At 45.8% G+C, this 20,677-nt stretch overlaps 1 protein-coding gene across 6 annotated transcripts in view; it reads left to right on the top strand.

Moving 5' to 3' along the window:
* Nucleotides 1-20,677, top strand: part of LOC116948260 (signal-induced proliferation-associated 1-like protein 2) — a 154,617-nt gene that overhangs the window by 28,038 nt on the left and 105,902 nt on the right. For 2 of the 6 annotated variants that reach the window (XM_076071401.1, XM_076071404.1), the window contains exon 2: nt 1,238-1,594. The exons of 3 other annotated variants lie outside the window; for them this stretch is intronic. The gene's annotated coding sequence lies outside the window, so the exon portion shown is untranslated. Of the gene's footprint in view, nt 1-1,237; nt 1,595-1,614; nt 1,638-20,677 lie in introns of those variants that run through there. One more of the 6 variants, XM_076071402.1, reaches the window with a different exon arrangement.

Below are 20,677 nucleotides of genomic sequence, written 5' to 3'. Positions count from 1 at the left end.
AACTTTCATGTTTTAGAATCTCAGCGGTGGCCCATAATGTGCCTGCCAGCCAAGGATAAAAATTTATTGATGATGGAGGCCCATTGACTCTCAGGTGGCTTTAGAAAAAGGAATTGATTAGTGTGCAGTTTCACTTTCAAGCTCGTTCTACACGAAGGACCTGATTAATGTAGTTTGTAAACATGATATAATTACGCACGTTAATCCCATAATCTACATTGATTTAATATCAGATTTCACTTACATAAATTCATTAGCATGCTTATTATCCAGTTTACTCAGAGGCGTTGTTGGTGGATCGCGCAAAGATACAGCCACCATATCAGACATTGAGCTGCAAGAAAAAGAGGTGCTTGTAGGAGACAGTAGAGGAAGTAGGTTGACAACTTCTGGGTATAGCACAGTTTGAGGAGTTATTCTCTCATTGCTCACATTGTCTCTGGGAACTCCGGTCTCTTCCCATGCACAAAGACACAAATACAAAATTGATTTCCCAAATGTCCCAAGTTGATCACCCTTGCGACAAAGAGCTTTGTATCATCGAGGCTTTTTTGGATATATAATACTGTAATAGTATTTGCAGAAAAGTTGCACTAGTTTCCTGCTCAAGGGGCAGGGGAGCATTGCTTATTTTCTGTTTACAATCCTGATTATTTGAATTAAATCCACATCCCTATAGCAAGGGCAACTATATCCATATATTAATTATTGTGTTTAGTGAAAATCATAAGTGGATACTATTTTGATCACCACTGGACTTCAGGACTGACCAGTGTTTGTAATGTTTACAATTTCCACGACCACAAGGCACAATGCCCATCTACAGCTCCAGTGTTTTCCAGGTGGAAGGTGTTTTTACTTGATGTTTACCATAAGACCGTGGTGTTGCTGGGAAGGTGTATGCTCTGCTGACCGGATCCCTGCCGGGCCATGAGCCGCAGACTGGAGTTGAACGCACGGTTCCGTAACTTTGCCCTCCCTCGGCCCGCTCACACACAGGATGCTCTGTGTGCCTTGGCGAGCGTTAGATCCGCACACTAACTCTATTGAGTCTTTGTCTCTGCGTAACGAGTTTTAAAAATGTCCCAGCAACTTCCCGTGAAGTGAGCCAGAATCTCAACCCCGTATGTGTCCGTCTCCAACCAACTCTGTCCGCCCGTGTATAACATCGCCTCCCACGTAACTGCTCTGTACTCCGCATCCCCCCACCCGGCCACTCCCCTCCCTCTTCCCGCAGACCGGCGCTCTCGCCGTATTGTTTCATCTGGAGTTACGGCACGCGGCCGCGTGGCCACGAGTCCCATGTGCCAGCCCGGGAAGATCCTGCCCCTCCTCTCGGCCCCTGCGAAGCGGGAGCGGGCGGATGGAGTGCGAGCGAGTGCGCTCGCGGCTCGCCGCCGTGTGGCCACGTGGCTTGCCGGCGCGCATGCCCGAGACGTAAGGGGATGAGCAGACGAGGATTTATCCAGAGCGGGAGTTTGGGCCGACGTGTGGGCAGGGTGATGGATGGAGAGCGGCGGTTGGCGATAGTTTGAAGAGAAGCCTGGTGGATTAGTGTCGGAATTCCTCATCGCTCACCCCCGTTCATGCCAAGGTTGGTGAGCGAGCCAGTGGGTACCTCCAGGAGTAGCCTCATGGTAAATATTTAAAATTCTGCCGTCGAATGACGGAAGCGGGCAATGATGTTATACTCTGTGGTCCACGGTTTGAGATTGGTGACCGCACTGGCGTGCTTTGGGCTGTTCGTGGGTGGCTGGTAAGTGGGAAAATTGGTGGTGAGGTTTGAGCCCTCTGATTGGAAGCAGAGATGGATGCCTTGAGCTCAGTATAGTCTTGATGTCTCCTCCAGCAAGCTGCTATCGGAGACGTGGCATGTTTTCTCGGTTACAGGTGAGGCTTGCCAAGGTTATATTTATAGTCTGTCACACACCCACAAGGCTTCCCTTCTACAGCAGAGGGAGAGAAAATTGCTGCTTTCATTCCAGCGTGTATATACAATGTGTGTTTGTGTGCAGTTTGTGTGTGTGCGTGGGAAGCAAGTGTGTTCATGATTCGCACATTGCGCCGTAAACCCTGTGACAGGACTCTGATTCCTGGCTGCAGCCCACATCATTGGAAGTGGTTCCAGATCTTGATCAGGGCCTCTGCTAAGTTGTATCGATCTTAAATAATAACCTAGTATGATGTGGAAACATCATCACTCGAAAGATGAGGGCAGCCAGGCATATAGTGTTGGCCATACCTCACACTTCCGATTAGCACGGTTGGCTATGTATGGTGCGGAAGAAGTTCGACATTCGTACTCCACATCATTGTGAGCCAGCCTTCCTTTTAAAGGCGCTCGCTAACAACACATGTTTTTTTGTGGATTGAGAAATGTGCTGTGGTCTTTGTGATCTGGGTTGGATTCTTAGCCATGGTGCACATTGTCACTGGGATCAGATGCTGCTAATTCGACCCGAGGTTGGCCGGGCCTCAGATGAGTAGCTGGAGCAGTGTGGGAACATTGACGGTGGGAAGACAGTGGCCTCTGTGTGTTGTGTGTGGCATTGGCTGCAGCACCCCTGATATGCTATGCCAGCCTAAATAAGTGCTTGTGAACTGCACTTCACTAAAATGTCGTTCCAAGGCTAAGTAAGTGTGGGGGATGTGGGGGGTATGTGTGTGTGTTTTATTGGTACGTTATTGCTTCAATCGTATGTGCTAATATTGAGTTTGGAGGTTTTTTTGTTATGGGATTTTCTACATTTTGTGAAACCTTCATGGAAACTGACATCAATAAGCCACTTGTTGTATTATGTTGCCGACTCTGGCCAAAATGCTGTAAAATTGATTTAATAGGCAGCCTCGGTTTATATTTGTTAATATTTCTCTTGTAGCTGTGCGGTAATTAATTTATGAATAGATGTCCCACTTGTGGTATCTGCAAATTAACTACCAGAGTTCGGTTTAAACCTCTCCCCACTTCCAACAAAATCCATTCACTGAGACATTTGGAATGAGTAACGGTGAAGGCAATTGCATTACTTGGCAGGGAATTATGCGTGGGTGTGGACATACAGTGAAGAATAATCCCATTGTATTTTACATCGACATGTATACTAACTTTGTATACATTTTCCATATGCATAATCAGCATTATATTATATACACATTATGCACAAATTATATTCAATATATAAAGGCACTGTCTGTAGACTATCAATGCTACGTGTGTTTTGTAAGTCAGAACATGACAAATTAATTTTTTATTTCATTTCTTGATTTATTTTTTTCACCCAATCCTCGTGGCATTTCTCTTCGCAGCATGACGGCCACATGATAATTTCACGACGTGCTGATTTCATGCCTACTTGAACACAAAGAACCAGTGCTTTTTGCACAGAATGTACTCTCTGCTGCCTTAAATATAGAACTTGTGCAGAAAGTGTTATTCGTGTCATTTGTGCACTTGCCCACCGCTCGTCTGCCTTTTCCTTTAGAAATAAACTTAGCACATTGCAGGTCATGTTAATCAATTAGTGGTCAGCCCTTAAGTCACCTTGAGTAAAACCAAGAGTTAGTTTCCACCGGCCAATGTTCACCGTGCCCTCATTGTCAGTTCTCAACCAATCCTGACTTCATTTGTGCAGGAAAGCCTCGCTGGGTCTCAGGACTCTTTTTGTTCACGAGGGTCCCGCTGTATTGGTATGTTTGGCGAATTCCATTCATGAGCATTTGTCATGTGGCAAGAAATCAGAGGGTCCAGAGAAAACCCACAAGGTTGTAACACTCAACTCCGCACAGTTAGATTAAATCCATGTCTGTACAGTCATGGCCTTACCACCTCGCAACTCATTTCACCTTGGAGTTGGCGTAAGGACTGCTTACTTCTTGTTACCATTAGTTTTCTCAAATTGTGTGTAATTTTGCTTGATGCAATGATGGAGAACTGTTTAATGTTGGATAAGGGAGGCCTATTGAAATTATGTTGCCAAAAATATCTGGTAACCTGAAAACATTTGTTTGACAGGCCTAACTCTGCTGCTGATGAGACTCAAAATGTTGAAACCAATCCAGAGTTTGCTTTCCTAAGCAAATGCTGCTGGATAATATCGATCTGGAAAGCCAACAGGTCCATGGACTAAAACATTGTATTGTTTATATGTGGAACACATATGTAGTGAGCGACTTCCGACACACGTCTAGTAGAAGGCTTCTTATTTATTAAGAGCACACAGGGTGATACACTTCGTAACGCTGCTACACCCAGGCTGTCCAAACACGCAGCCCATCTCTGTCCTGTGCCACGCTGGCTGGTTGACGAGCGTAGCGGTGGCGACGGAGCTGCTCTTGCAGAAGCACAGCCACGTGGTCGAAGACGAAGAGATGATGACGGCAGCGACGCAACCAGGACCCAGACCCCACGCTCCTTATATCTGCCTGGCGTGCCCAAGCTCCACCTCTGGCCACGGCCCCTTTCCACAACCTTTGGGTTGGTTCCCGGAGCTTCTCAACTGACTCCGCCCTTGACCTTTACCCCAGATACGCCCCTTCATAATAAGGCGTTATGTAATGCAGCTATAACCGTAATTACCCCTACAGGCCGACAGGTGTCACCCTGTCATTACACATACATGCCTTTTAAGCTTTCACCAATAATACTCCACAGCAGCGTGTAATTGCGTTAGTATACGGCTTTAATGTGATGGTGTCATCTCCTAAGATGTGACTGTGCGACACTCCGGAGGATATTGGAATTTCTGAAGGATCTTTATAGAATTTCTTTAGAGTCAATTATGTAATGCCGATGACCCTCAGAGCCAGATGGAATTAAATGAATAAGCAAATTTATATTACGGCATTTCCATTAATTCACCGGTGACCAGCTGAGATAATAAAACTGACTGCTCTTGAAAACTTTGTTAAATCGCAGGTGTCTGAAACCCAGACTTGAACCGAGAGTCTCAGCAAAGCTGGCTCACAGTTCAGACACTTCCATTATGAACTAAAACTAAACTAAACGGTTTATATTTTTCCAGGTAAGGCCCGTTGAGCTATATAGCTCCGTGTCATAAGTAACCTGACCACAAATGATAGCTCAACAACGTGGCTTGTCATGTGGAAATTTATAGCAGTCAAATACTCTAAACACCAAAGCCATGGAGACAGCTTTCACATCAGACATTGCATCTCAGCCAGCTCTTACCTTACTCTAAAATACAGTACAACGTCGCATATTGGACCATCACATATCTGCCCTGACCTATCAGCCGCACACACGCAGTGCAGCGTTTGTGCATGGTCTAATGGTAATTTCCTCTTGACGTTTACAAATCTAACCTTTTTACAAACTAATGTGTTCTTACTCATTGGTTTTTTCAGTAAAGTCACGTAGAAATAATAAAAAATAATAAAAAAATAGAATTATATAATAGCATACGACGTTTCGATCGCAACACAAGCAATCATCATCAGGTAGAGGAAACATAACCGCAGACAGACCTTAAGTAGGAAGAATTAACACAGATATACCAAGGGATACAGAGAGACGGAACATCACACTAAATGAAACAGGGTTTATCAAAATTTGGAAACTATATAAAGCAACACAAACGGTCGGTTAAAACACAATTAACGCATGGTTTGGTTGAATACGCTGTTTCAAAGATTGTTAAATTGTAAGTTAAGTGTGAAATTTAAGATAGTGATGGAATACTTACCGTAGAGAGACCTTTGGGGGGGGAAACACGCGCACAGTTAAGGGGTAAAGTAAATCTGTCCCGAGGCTTTAAGAAGGCCAGCGATGTAGGAGGGCTAAAGCTCATAGACAATGGGACACAAATTTGCATGATATAAGTTGTCATGCACACAGTCGTCAGGCACCGGGCGCAGCAGCGCACACTTAGAGGTCCCCAGGCACACAACCATAGGTAGAGACAACACAGTGACACAGAAACACAAAAAATAGCATACGAAGTAGACACACCAGCAGAGAAACACAAAGACAACAGAATTCATACCTTCCCGTAAAGGTGGTTCGAACTTGCTAAACCCTGTTTGATTTAGTGTGATGTTCCGTCTCTCTGTATCCCTTGGTATATCTGTGTTAATTCTCCCTACTTAAGGCCTGTCTGTGGTTATATGTTTCCTCTACCTGATGATGATTGCTTGTGTTGCGATCGAAACGTCGTATGCTATTATATAATTTTATTTTTTATTATTTCTACGTGACTTTACCGAAAAAACCAAAGAGTAATTCCTGCAGTCACGAAAGCGCCTAATCAAGTTCTAATGTGTTCTTATTCTCACGTTTGTTGGCTTACTTCTACAGCCCAGTCAAGCAAAATGGCTACGTTTAAATCAGTTAGCCCTTTATATTTTATTGAGGAGCCATGTTTATTCATGGCGTAACCATAATTTTCTGTAGGAGTTCACATATCCGACCTGTTCACATAGCCGCCTCAATCCCCAGCGAGGCTTATTAAAAAAAAGTGATTGATGTGATCGCGCGAATGGCGGACACCGTGCATGCACTATGGTGGCTGGTGGAGACTGCGATACCCAAATTAAAAACAAGTGGATCGTGAACCAGTCGCTGTGTCGGATTGCGTCTCCATCTGCCACATATTGTTGCTTTCCCCAACAGGCATCCACTGTCCGTCCACTTACTCACAGGCGGCCATGGTCGTAGAATTTCTGCCTGTGTCACCTCGATCATCGTGTTTGTGTTTTCGTCGTCGTGCTGTCCTTGTAAAGTGTGTTCAGAGTCAGCGGATAGGTTGAGCAAGTGGGGGGAGGGGGAAGGGGAGACAAAAGCAAGCGTTACTTTTTGCTCATTACTTTAGCAAAATCACCATTTGCATCCCAGTTGACAGTCGTTTCGGGAAGCCGAGAAGCACTCTGCTGGGTTTCTCACAGCGGGGATGGCATCATATAAATCTTTATTATTATTGCTAATTTCTATGTTTGAAACGTGCATTGAGTTAAAGAGGTTGTCACGGCCAACACCGTTGATGCCACCACACATCGGCATCGCTTTATTTACACTGTCCCACCACCGTGTGTCTTTACGTCTTCCCCTTTGTTGATGACCTCGGGGTGCCACTCCAGTGCTTCACTTGCTAAGCTGCGTTCCTCCGTCCTGCACACATGTCTCACCCACCTCATCCTCCTCTTCCTGATTGCATCTTTGTCACTTTTTATTTGCCAAGAACTGTTTCCAAAGTTCACATTTATGAACTTATCCCTACCCTTGAAAATCCTAACCTCCGCATGCACCAATGTTCGAAGGCTCATCGCTTTGTTTATAGTTTCTGTGTTAATGTCCAGCTCTATTCGACAAATCGTGTGGTAGGAAACTGAGCACTCTAAACACCCCCTAGCCTCACATGTCATCCATGCTTTCATCAACCACCACACTGCAGGTCACCGGCTGACTTCTATAAAACTACACTAAACCATTTTTATTTAAACTCTATACTATGTTATTTTACCAGGCAAGGCCCACTGAGCTATCTACCTCTTTTTCAGAAGTGACCTGGCCACAAATGATAACTCAAAGAAGTGGTTTATCACGTGACAATGTATAGCAGCCAAATACTTTAAACACATGCTAATTATAAATGTGGAGGGAAAAACCGGAGCACCCAGAGAAAAATCCACGCGACCACGTGGAGAACATGCAAACTCGAAATATACAACAGGTGTCAGAGTCGGGATCGACCCCACGACCTCCTGTATACCAGGCGAGGGAGTTAACATCTCGCTTCTTTACTCACCCTGCTCCACTTTGAAATTCCCTCCCATCGTCTATTTTACTCGTCTCTCTTAATCATCTTCAAGTGAATGTGTAAACTTTTGTTATAGCTTTGATGGTGCCGTTCACTGCTGGCCGCTTGGATGTTTTTAGCCTTTGGGTCAGTGCTCGGCAACAATATATAGGTGTCTCACACCACCTCACTTAGCGATTCTAAAATATTGTTTATCATCTCAGCACCAGTCAACGAACAGAGTTTGGATATTTTAAGTAATTGGAGATTGCTAAGTCTTGCATTAAAGCCTTTTCCTTTTAGGCTTATGTAGATAATTTGCATTCTATTCCTCATTTAATTGTAGCTAGGAATAATAAACTGCAGCAGTTTTACCAAACAAATGCGATCGGCGTACCTTGGAGGCAAATTGGCGTGAGCTGGTAAAGGCAACACGTCCACATGCCACGCATGTTTTCGTTGCCTGTTGTGAGTGTTGTGGCCAAAAGCCACGCGCAAACTCGCAACACTCATGGAGCTTATACAAACAAATTATCTGGTGATGCTGCTGCGTTGGCAGTGGTGCACAAGCACGAATAACAACAAAGCTCAATACGTTTGTCAATAAAACCGTGTGGCGTTAAAAGAAAACAACGTAGTGTCATAGGTGACGTCTTCATAGCAAATGCCAAGGACGTGCTATGAAGAAGGGCCATTGCCCAAAACGTCGCCTATTATATATTATGTTTCTGTTAAGGCCACACAGTGATATTAATAATGTGTGGATTTGTTTTTGCTCACTGAGTTTGTGAGTCTGTTACGCTCAGAGGTGTTTTTTGGGGTTGCTCAACTGATTATTTTTAAAAAACGCATGAAGAGACCCACACAGCATCATCGCAAAATCCTTGAAGCTGAAATTGTCACGATTCGCCAATGTAGTTCAACGTCTATATGTATGTATGTCAACTTCTTTTGCACTGTATGTAGCCAACCTTGCTTATCGGAGGTGCAAAGGACTTGTGTCAGTGGGGGAAATATAAACAAGGGATAGTTTTAAGTGAACCTCAACTGAGATGAATTCCCCCGATTGACCTAGTTCATGTGCTGTATGCAATGGAATGCAAGAGCATAATAATAATACTCTAATTGAAGAAAAAATACGTTAACGAGCGGTTGGTTCGGAGCCGTGGTTTGCCGTAACCTGCCCAAGTCACACTAGAATAAAGGTCCAGGATTCCTAGCATGTTATTGAAATGTCCCAAGATTTAAGGAGCCCAGACGAAGTCTGAGTGAAGAATCTAATGATTTGGTCTTACTAAAAAAAATTAGACCACGTCAATCCAATCCTCATATTTCATCATCGGCTGCCTGTCCAGTCAGGATCAAGAACTAGGTATGCCTCAACATCTGGCAATCTTTCCCATCTTTGCTCTACTCCCTTCCCCACGGGCTATGCTGCAGAATGCATGTCAGAACTCTTAGTCACCTTCCGCAAGATGGGAGGTCATTCTTCGTCCGCTACTGCCCACATGGTGTAGAATTCCCTCTCATCAGCCGTCCCCATTGCCGACGCCGTGCTCCTATTTCAGTGCACGCTTACAATCTTCTCTTTTTACTCTGATTTATCAGTGACCGTTTCTGTCTATCATAGCATCTTTGCTTTAAGCCTCATGGTACTGAAGTCTTCTTTGCAACCATACCCACCTCCTAACCACCATATTCCCTGAAATTAAATCCTTCCTTTTCTCCACAGTCTCTATAATTGTGTTTACTTTTATTTACAGCATCTTGAGGTGTGGTTGCATTTAGAAACTTTACACATCCAAATAATAAAACCATCCAAAATGCTTCTGGTCTCATCACAGGTCAGAAGGTTGAGCCTGGATAGTGTTTGGATGGCTTACCACCGCTCATGGCACACAGGTCTTAAAGGCTGCTGTGGTTGCTACGTTGTTAGCAGAAGGCTGTGCAGCAACATCCTCTGTTGTGCTGTACAATGCTCTAATGTCTGTGCTCCTCCATTAACACTCGCCCGCACCAACCAACGTAGTAAATATTGGTCAAACAACCCCCGCGACCCGCACGGCGTGTGCAAGCCCTCATCCACCAGCGGGCTGACAAAGGGGCTCTCACTCATACACATACACCCAAGTGGCGCTGTATTTCGTGGAAACACCCAAATAAAGTCAGCTATTTCAGATGGGACTTGCCCTTGTCTACTTGAGTTCTCACCTGGGCTAAACAAAATAACGTTGAGCTCGAAGGCACCCTGCCATTGGAGAACTTTCGGAAGCCGTGAGCGGATCGTCCTGAGCTGACCTGAGCATGACTGCCAGGCTGCCAATGGCCGTGCCGCGACGTGACCGCACATACCTGTTGTGATGGGCAAAGCGAGAGGCCTTTAGAGCCACTCACTGGTGCCTCTTGGGTCACACGTGTCCCGTAGAGTTTGTGCGAGTTGAGCTTTCGCTAACAGCTCTATCCAAAGCCTTCCTCGCCCCCCCCCACCCCTGCCCCCCACTCCCCCCACCCCCCCACGAAGCTGCCGGATGGACGGCACATCTGCCCTGCGGGAAAGACTTTGCAACGTGGCTGCACAGACGTTGTGTCTCACCGTGGAGAGACCTGAAAATTATAAGAGAAGGGATTGAGGATATTGGACAGGAGAGATGATTTAATATTCTTGTTGCACGAACCTCACCAAGTCTTATACGATTAAATATTTACCGGTAAAAAGCGGTATAATTTCTTCCACGCAGAAGTGCCATGTGAGTGTCAGGTTAGTACAAGTGTTAGTTGAGTGCAAGTTTCTAGCGACTGACTGTGAAAAAGAGCTTCTTAGCTCATCATATTCTTCCAGTATAAAAATTATGATTCCGTCTCTGAGTGGCAAGTGTTTGGTCAGACTCAGGCCGGTGTCGGGTCAGTGGTAAGTGTTTCATGTCAGGTGATTGAGTGTCTGGGGAGCGGTGAGTGATGGGTATCTGTTTAAGTGGGTAGTGTTTGGTCAGTGTGTCAAGTCGGTGGTGAGTGTCTGGTGAGTGTCTGGGGAGCGGTGAGTGATGGGTATCTGTTTGAGTGGGTAGTGTTTGGTGAGTGTGTCAAGTCAGTGGTGAGTGTCTGGTGAGTGGTGAGTGATGGGTATCTGTTTGAGTGGGTAGTGTTTGGTCAGTTTGTCAAGTCAGTGGTGAGTGTCTGGTGAGTGGTGAGTGATGGGTATCTGTTTGAGTGGGTAGTGTTTGGTCAGTTTGTCAAGTCAGTGGTGAGTGTCTGGTGAGTAGTGAGTGATGGGTATCTGTTTGAGTGGGTAGTGTTTGGTGAGTGTGTCAAGTCAGTGGTGAGTGTCTGGTGAGTGATGGGTATCTGTTTGAGTGGGTAATGTTTGGTCAGTGTGTCAAGTCAGTGGTGAGGGTAAGTCATGGTGGCGCCCTACACAACAGCTCAACTGCCTCCCCTCACCCCCTCCCCCATCCAAGGGGAGCTGAAGCTGGGTATTGGTTATGAGGGTCATGACAAAGGTCAATATGACTGCTGGTTTTATAAATTTTGAGTGGGAAGGCTTTTGCCACTGAAGGTTGTGATTGTGCAATAACCCACTTGTATTGCACAATCACACTTGTGGGGCAGTGGGACATGGTATAGAGTTGGTGAGGGTGGTGGTGGTCATAATTGTGGTGCTGGTGATTATGATCAAGTAGTGGTGGTGATGTTGTTGGTTAATATGGTTGTGACTGTGGTTTCGTTGTGGTGGTTATGATGGTAGATGTAATAGTGATGGTGAATGTCAGAGGTGTACAATTTATTTTGCATTGCCCCTGGGTTGAGAGCAGCCTCAACACTGAGTGGGGTTGTGAGCAGACAAGACAGCGGGACACAGAGAGACACATCGAGAGGCACAAAGGATGCGCGAGGGGAACAGAGAGAAAGAGTAACTGAGAGACAGACCATCATGGAAACAGAGAGACACAATTAAACCAAGACCTAGAGAGTGGGACAGCGACTGAGAGGTGCCTGGTGTGTAGCAGTGTGCTACGGTTCCATCCACCTGGCTTTGATTCCTGACCATGCACACATTGTGTGATTTAAAATCGGAACGTAATCTGACCTTCCTCAAGGCCAACTTGACAAGGAAGTGTAAGCACCTAGTTGTAGCTGACGTGGTTAACATTACGAAGGGGAGAGCAAAGGATTTTGTGCTTTAGATTGAACTCCGCCGCACCTCCTCACTTGTCGTTCCCTCCTTTAACAGCTGATCTCCAATGACACTCGCACCGCAACAGTGCGTACGCCTAAATGGGGAATGTTTGCCTCGGTTTTTGGGTTTGGCCTCCAGTCATCGTCTTTGTTAGTGACTCACTTCGGTGACAACTGCCATTTTAACTCAACATGTGCCTTTCCTGGGGTCGACTGAGACTTCGATATATACCTGATGTTAATGTACCATACCCAGAACCCTCAGCAAAGACAAAGATCCCCCATATAGCCTTCAGACGGTTGGGGCAAGTGCTGTTAGCAAGTGCCTATTAAGGCTGGCTTGGCACATGAAGGGGTGGTTTGGCTAATACCATGCACGGCCGCCTTTGTCTCCCCATTGTTGATATTTACACATCCAACCAAGGACTCATTTAAAGCTGAGTCGATCTAGGGAATTAGCAGGACCGGTTCAAATAATCAGCACTGTTGTTGGTCATAAATGGGAATCAAACTCGGGTCGCCGGGTTTGTAATGCAGTGCGCTAACTGCTGCACCACTGCTCCCCATTCTCACCGCGCACACATACATGGCCATACATAAAACACGCGGCGTGCGGTGTCGATGGTGCTGACACAGTTCCCTCTCGCAGTTTAATGGCCACACGTTGCTGCAGTGGGACCCCGTGCGAGGCAGAGCGTCTGCTTGCTGCGGCCCTGCCGTGAACCGTGCAGAATTGGCCATCTCCAGGCGCGCGGTGCTCTGTCTCCCAGGCTACCGGACCTGCATCCGATAAGCAGTTATTTTATTTGCTGTGAATTATACGCCGCCCGTGGGGATGCTTCCGTGGTGTAATAGTTTGCGCATCGCACTTGCAATCCAGACGTGCCCCCCCCCCCCTTCCAGGTTCGAGCCAATCTCCTGACACGGTATGTGACACGGTATGTGAAGTGAAGCTGAGGGGGCGAGTTTGTGAGATCTCCCTGCCGTTGCCTCCCCCCCCTCTGTCCACCACAGTGTGGTAAAATGTGGGTAACTCACACTTCTTTCAAGGACGTCTGGTCAGTGTGAAAGAGAAGGCCAACATACACCCCAGAGAGCTCTCTTGAGGCCCTTTTCTGCCCCTGCAGTTGCGGAGGCCTGTCTGCTCGCAGTGACGTGAGCAAGTCATTACAGACTGCACATTTATACGCTAATCCAAAAGCGCAGCAGCTGCGCCGGGAATGACCCTGCCCCGCACGATGAATAGGAACAGGAGAATGCTTGGCAGCCTATAAATGTGTTTCCCAAAACACTCGCACACACGTGGGCGCACGCGCCGCAGTAAGGCCCAGGTGTACAGTCGGGTCCTTTGTAACGATCGGTGTTTTTTTAATAACACTTTAAAATTGCCGGTGGTGCCGATTTTTAGTATTGCTATAACAGATCGCGCACGTATTTTGGTTGGTTGGTGGGTGGTCATCATGGTTACTATTCATCGATTCAAATGGATTCGCTCACGGTACACGCGAGATGGATGGCAGCAGCACTAAACCGTTAGAGATGCCAACGGCGTGAAGGGGCCTTTGTGTAGCAGTGGATAGACATTGGCTGCCGATGGTGATGTATGTGTATGTTGCACTTCTTTCGCACCGTACGTAGTCAACCATGTTAATTGGAGGTGCGATGATAACACGTATCGAGGCATGCCATTACGAAAGGTTTACAATGTCAGCATTTTGTGCGACAAAATTGTGGAATGTATGAGACGGACAATACAAAGAAGTAAACAAAATCGATTCTTGGTATCATATCGTGACCGAATTGTGACAATGGATCGATGTTTGGCAGGGAGGGACTGTACGTAGGTAGGTTGTGTTAGGTGGACTCCTATATGGCCAGGTGACAGTCCAGTGCTACATCAGCTCTCATGTACAAGGGATAGGCAAGCTGACTTCTTTTTGTATTTAGTTACATAACGGTGAGCTGTAACTTAACCAGTGTTGTTCAAAAGAGAAGATATTCAGTGGTCCAAATAAGTGAGATAATGCACAATTCACATAGCCTCAGAAAATGGATCGCACAATCTCTCTGGCATCAGTATCCCCCACCCAATGCTGACTTGAACATCATCCTTCAGTGTTGTTTAAAAAGGTACCATCTAGCGAGTACACTGCTTGGCGAGTCTGCACTGCCAGGTGCAAGATAATAAAGAGTGGGGTTCCTATGAGCAGACTGGGCCCTGCCACAGCAACATGGAATTGTAACCAGTGGTTGAAGACATTCAGCAGACGTGAACACTCTCCAATGCTCATTTGAGCACAGCAATTAATATGATGGTAATGATGATGATCATCGAGGCCGCTGCTGTCCCAGCTGATCTTCAGTTTCGCCGTTCCTATTATACAGTGGCACATGCTGCGTACTGTAGGCTGCTATGATTACACACAGTGTTAATGTCACCACAGACTGGGACTCCACATGGGTGATCATAAACAACTGGCTACAACCACAAGTGTTGTTAGCGAGCACCTGTTAAAGCTAGCATGTAAAATTAGGTGCCAAACTAAATACTGCACATTCCCATAAGTGTATTTTCGTGGGGCGACTCACACTTTCATTATCATCATCGGCCATGGTCAATCCACTGTTGGATGAAGGTTCTCCCCAAGCCGCCACCATCTCCCATGATCGTGCAATTTAACAATCCACCTAGCACCTGCAGATGAGCTGACCTCATCGCTCCATCCCCACGGCTGACGTCCTTTTGGATGCGGTCCATTCCTTGGCCGCCATTATTTCATTATTCTTGACCGTCCGCCATCATTCCTTTCGGCGACGTGTCCTGCCTGTCCAAGCCCCCCACTTATTTTTCCTACAGTTTGAACGATGCCATTAACCTGCGTGTGTTCTCTCATGCATATGCTCATCCTCTTGGCTCTAAACCTAGTTTGCAGCACGCATCTATCCATGCTTAAATTTATGCATTTTTAATTTCTTGGCACACCCACACTTCACCCCACCCCAATTCATCAGCTCTGACTGACTGATGGACGTATTTAGCCGTATTTTTGCCGAACGCGCACAAGCGATGGTGAATGGAGAAACAAGCTCATTGTACAGGGTGATCCACATGTCTTCTGACCCCAATTTTTATTCTCTAAAACTTAATACTTTTCAAGAAAGGTTTATTTAAAATATACATTAACATGCAAAGGAAAAATATGCCAGGGGTCAATTAATTGGGGACCACAAAACATCTGGACCACCCTGTACAGCAGCTGCCTTGGCCTGTCTATTGGCAAGGCATTGTTACTTTAACTGTGCTGGTTAGCGGCGCTCCTCGGTAACGATGTGTGACCATGTCCAATTTAAGGAAACAGTGCTGTCTGCTCCATTGTTATGTTTTCATCGCAATCATTATATCTGGGTGAACAACAAAATAGTGCTGTTGTGTACAATCTCTGAAATACATCGGACCTTATTAGCATGTTTTGGAATATTTGATTTACTGCCGAATGTGAGTAAATCAATGTTTATATGCGTAATTGTAATAACGTAAACCAGTTTTTGCATGTAAATAGCAAACGCTGAAAACTCTCATGCATTTTTTATTAGCAGAACTTCCACTAGGTGCATCGTTTATTAGTAATGTGTTGCTAAATTTTGTACATTGTTTAATGTTTCAATTTGATTTCATATTCATAATCTAATATGCTTAGACTTATTTGTTCACATGTTTGTGTGACCTAAAAGTCGTTTTATCAGACACTTCTCTGGTATGAATAAAGCATGTGTAGCCACGTGTGACCGTAAAATCACTCTGGGTTCTTCAATGAAGACTCAGCAGATGTTTAACAAATTTGGGGACACCGGCCTTTTATTAGCAAGTAAGGCTTTTCCGATGCAGACGGAAGATCACACTCAACATCAGCCTTGATCAATAGACTTCTGGATGAAGGCCTCCCCACGCTGTTGCCATCTCTCATGGATCCGCAATGTAGCTTTCCGCCCATGGCCTGCACACAAATTGTATTTCATCTCTTCTGTGGTGGAGACGCGAGCTGATGATAGGCTTTGGGAGGCCTTCATTCAGCAGTGAGTTGATATGCCTTATAATGATGATGATGACTATGATCTCGTTGCCATAGTAGAATCTCCTCCTTGCTTATTAGATAAAATTATCCTTTGCCCCATATGTTGTCATGGGTGTTCACATTCCCAGCCTCCCTGTGTGTATTCACAACCTGTGTTTACCTGTCAGTTACACTGGGTGTGGTAGTAATTGAGCCGCTGTGAAAATACTTGCTTTTCATTGTGGTGCAGACTCGCCTATATCCCCGGTGAAGCATATGGCCAGGGCTGGCTGCTGCTGCTGTGTACGTTCCATCTGAATAAGTTCCATGGAAACATCCGAGCTCTTTGGAGGATGCCTCCTCCCTTCAGCACTGGATTGGAGTAGGGGTGTTCAATGCATCACCACGGCAGGGTGCTTGACTCATCATCTGAAAGTTGCTGGTTCAAATCCTGAAAGTGGATCGACTTGGTGAATCATTCCGCCAGGCTTGATTAAATGAGTATAAATTTGTAGATACACTGGCCTCTGTTGGGTCAGTAGATTGTGTAGCAGATAACAGTAGAGTGAGTGAGTTCATGAACCTGTCTGTGCAGGCTTTTGCACTTTTTTTTCATCGTATGCTTGGGCTTTTTCTCGGTATGCTGATTTTCTTCCAGATACAAAACGCTCATCAATGGAATTGACTGAACCGCTCAATGCAAGATGTTCCTGATTAAGAACCTTGGGATCCTGTGAGACTTTCTCACATAAATAGATGATATTGCATCACAAGCAACGTTTGGTGATGTCACGCTCTTTCCAAATACGGCTCTTTCCTCTGTTAAGAAGTTTTATAACATGGTCAGGGAAAGTACTGTTAGCAAACATCCATTAAGACCATCACAACATGCAAGGAGGATGGTGACATTACAACCCAACGTGCCTGGATGCCTTTGTGTAACCCCAGTACTGATATTGACCATGCTGCACAGAGTAATAATTTCATACTGTGTTGTAGAGGCACAGGTTGGGTTCAGAAGCTACTTGGAGCTTGTGTTGTGCATCATGCAGAAAATTCAACCCCAGGCAGCTGGGATTGTATAACATCACTTGCTTTGCATAGACACAAACACAAACATCCCCTGTATAGTTGTACAGACTGTGTTGGGGTAAGTGCTGTTTGTGAGCAACTATGAAGGCTTGCATGGCGCACAAGGGGGTGGTGTGGTTAGCACCACACTTTGTCTCCCCAGTGCTGAGATCGCCATTGAAAAAGAGCTTCTTAGCTCAATGGGCCTTACCCGAAATAAACTGACTGACCGACAGATGTTTATATACCACATCAGATACTGAGTTTACCCAATGGGGAGGCTCAGGACCGGTTCTAATAATTGCCACTGATGTTGACTATGGCCAGGAATCTAACTTAGGGTGTGAGGTTCATAGCGGAGTGCGCTAACCGCTATTTTACCACTCCCATATGCACACAAAACAACACGCACAGGCAAACATGCACGCCACACACGGCTTTTTTCTGCAGTTACAGTAGCGTCTCTTGTGCGGTACAAACCCGCCTTTGTGGCTGACATTGGAGCCTCTTGTCTCCTGCAGGGCTGCGGGCAGGGTCAGGGCAAAATCCGCGGAAGCCACGTAGAACTACGGTGGCCTTCAGCAGTCCTCCTCGGCTGATAATTTCTCCGGGGTTTGTACGAATTTCACTGGCGGGTGGGACAGCCGTGCGTATTTTTCGCACGTGGCCATTGTCAAGCGACCGATGAGTAGGTTTGCCACCTGTCCTGGTTTTCCCAGGATCATCGTCATCATCTTTTTGAGGCAGCTGCTCCCCCTAGAAATTGCAATACTTCCTGGGACATTCAATATTCCCAGTTATTTTTCATTTGCATGATAATACACCTACATTGAGGGAAAAAGTATTTGATCCCCTGATGATTTTGTACGTTTGCCCACTGACAAAGAAATGATCAGTCTATAATTTTAATGGTAGGTTTATTTGAACAGTGAGAGACAGAATAACAACAAAAATCCAGAAAAACGCATGTCAAAAATGTTCTAAATTGATTTGCATTTTAATGAGGGAAATAAGTATTTGACCCCCTCTCAATCACAAAGATTTCTGGCTCCCAGGTGTCTTTTATACAGATAACGAGCTGAGATTAGGAGCACACTCTTAAAGGGAGTGCTCCTAATCTCAGCTTGTTACCTGTATAAAAGACACCTGTCCACAGAAGCAATCAATCAATCAGATTCCAAACTCTCCACCATGGCCAAGACCAAAGAGCTCTCCAAGGATGTCAGGGACAAGACTGTAGACCTACATGAGGCTGGAATGGGCTACAAGACCAATGTCAAGCAGCTTGGTGAGAAGGTGACAACAGTTGGTGCGATTATTCGCAAATGGAAGAAACACAAAAGAACTGCCAATCTCCCTCGGCCTGGGGCTCCATGCAAGATCTCACCTCGTGGAGTTGCAATGATCATGTGAACGGTGAGGAATCAGCCCAGAACTACATGGGAGGATCTTGTCAATGATCTCAAGGCAGCTGGGACCATAGTCACCATGAACACAATTGGTAACACTACGCCGTGAAGGACTGAAATACTGCAGCGCCCGCAAAGTCCCCCTGCTCAAGAAAGCACACATACATGCCCGTTTGAAGTTTGCCAATGAACATCTGAATGATTCAGAGGACAACTGGGTGAAAGTGTTGTGATCAGATGAGACCAAAATGGAGCTCTTTGGCATCAACTCAACTCGCCGTGTTTGGAGGAGGAGGAATGCTGCCTATGACCCCAAGAACACCATCTCCACCGTCAAACATGGAGGTGGAAACATGCTTTGGGGGTGTTTTTCTGCTAAGGGGACAGGACAACTTCACCGTATCAAAGGGACGATGGACGGGGCCATGTACCGTCAAATCTTGGGTGAGAACCTCCTTCCTTCAGCCAGGGCATTGAAAATGGGTTGTGGATGGGTATTCTAGCATGACAATGACCCAAAACACACGGCCAAGGTAACAAAGGAGTGGCTCAAGAAGAAGCACATGAAGGTCCTGGAGTGGCCTAGCCAGTCTCCAGACCTTAATCCCATAGAAAATCTGTGGAGGGAGCTGAAGGTTCGAGTTGCCAAACGTCAGCCTCGAAACCTTAATGACTTGGAGAATATCTGCAAAGAGGAGTGGGACAAAATCCCTCCTGAGATGTGTGCAAACCTGGTGGCCAACTACAAGAAACGTCCGACCTCTGTGATTGCCAACAAGGGTTTTGCCACCAAGTACAAAGTCATGTTTTGCAGAGGGGTCAAATACTTATTTCCCTCATTAAAATGCAAATCAATTTAGAACATTTTTGACATGCGTTTTTCTGGATTTTTTTGTTGTTATTCTGTCTCTCACTGTTCAAATAAACCTACCACTAAAATTATAGACTGATCATTTCTTTGTCAATGGGCAAACATACAAAATCAGCAGGGGATGAAATACTTTTTTCCCTCACTGTATCAAGAGACTGCATGTACATTGTCCTCCCTTCAACTGGCACTGAGATATTCTCCTTCCAATGTTGTGTCCAGGTTTTTGTTTGTACTTTAGAAGTGGCAACCCTATCGATGAGAGTCTATTCCACGCTGGTGGAGAAACCATTAAGCAGTATATTTTGTGGGTCACACTGGGTGAAGGAAACTCGTGCTTTGTCCTGCGTCATTAAACATTCCTGTAAAGCTTTCGCAGTTGGGAAATATATAATTACGTAGAAATTGCTCTCAACCTGAAAATACATTATTTTAGATGTCGTTTCAAGTTCAGCCCGATTGAACTACTATCAACACCTTCTAATCAGGGTTCACAGTCAAATAGATGAAATTTATATTGGCCTTAACCTCGCCTCTTGAAACCCCCATTGGCTGTTCCATCAACAGCTGGGCCACTCATTAGAATTGTAGATAAATAGGGCTGTGATCAGAAGTAAAATTTAACCTGTCCACAGTGACCGTACAGTGCTTGACCCAACTGGGATTTGAGCTTGCGTAACATTCACACAGTGCGCTTTCTGTTTGGTGTACTGTACTGTGTGGTCGTGTGTGTGGGAAACATAGGTTGGTTTGGGTGTGTGCGGTTTGGCACTCAGGCATTTGCTCCCAAAGAATGTGAAGCTGCTGGGTGATTTTTCACACCGTGGCTAGTCAGTGTATTGATGGAGCAGCAGCGACACCGTTAAGGCAACCACGAGCTTCCTGATGCTTCGTTCCCATGACCACTTAAGAGTGGGCCGACCTGGTTCACTAATTGGGTAAGTGGGCCAAGCCCGGATTTCCACTGCAGCATTATCAGGCCGAGCAAGCTGTAATCGGGCCATGTGGCCTAGTAGTACTGGGCCTCATGGCTCGCTTTACCAAGGGGGCTTCCCGCTTTCCAGTCATGACATTGTGGGTCCAGTGTGGAAGAGACGTCTGGCATTCACAGGGTGTATCTTACATATGTAAAATTGACCGATTTAAATAACATGGCCGAAAATACGTAAATAATAGGTGTCGGCTTGCGATAGTGTAAGCTGCCCCAAGCATGCATTAAACCGTGTTTGAAAAATAATTGCAATTGCTCCCCTCCTGCTGAGGAGGGAAGACGGAGGGGAAGGGTAGGGGTACTAGTGGTGAGGGCCAAGCCCGTGGAACCGCGCGTTGAGACCAAAGCCATGCCGAGCCGTT

Source organism: Petromyzon marinus, chromosome 33, assembly GCF_048934315.1.
Source record: "Petromyzon marinus isolate PM22_M1 ecotype Great Lakes invasive population chromosome 33, UKy_Petmar_22M1.pri1.0, whole genome shotgun sequence".
NCBI classification, from domain to species: Eukaryota; Metazoa; Chordata; class Hyperoartia; order Petromyzontiformes; family Petromyzontidae; genus Petromyzon; species Petromyzon marinus.
Note: the sequence above shows the minus strand (reverse complement) of the source record. Positions and strands in the feature narration are given on the sequence as shown.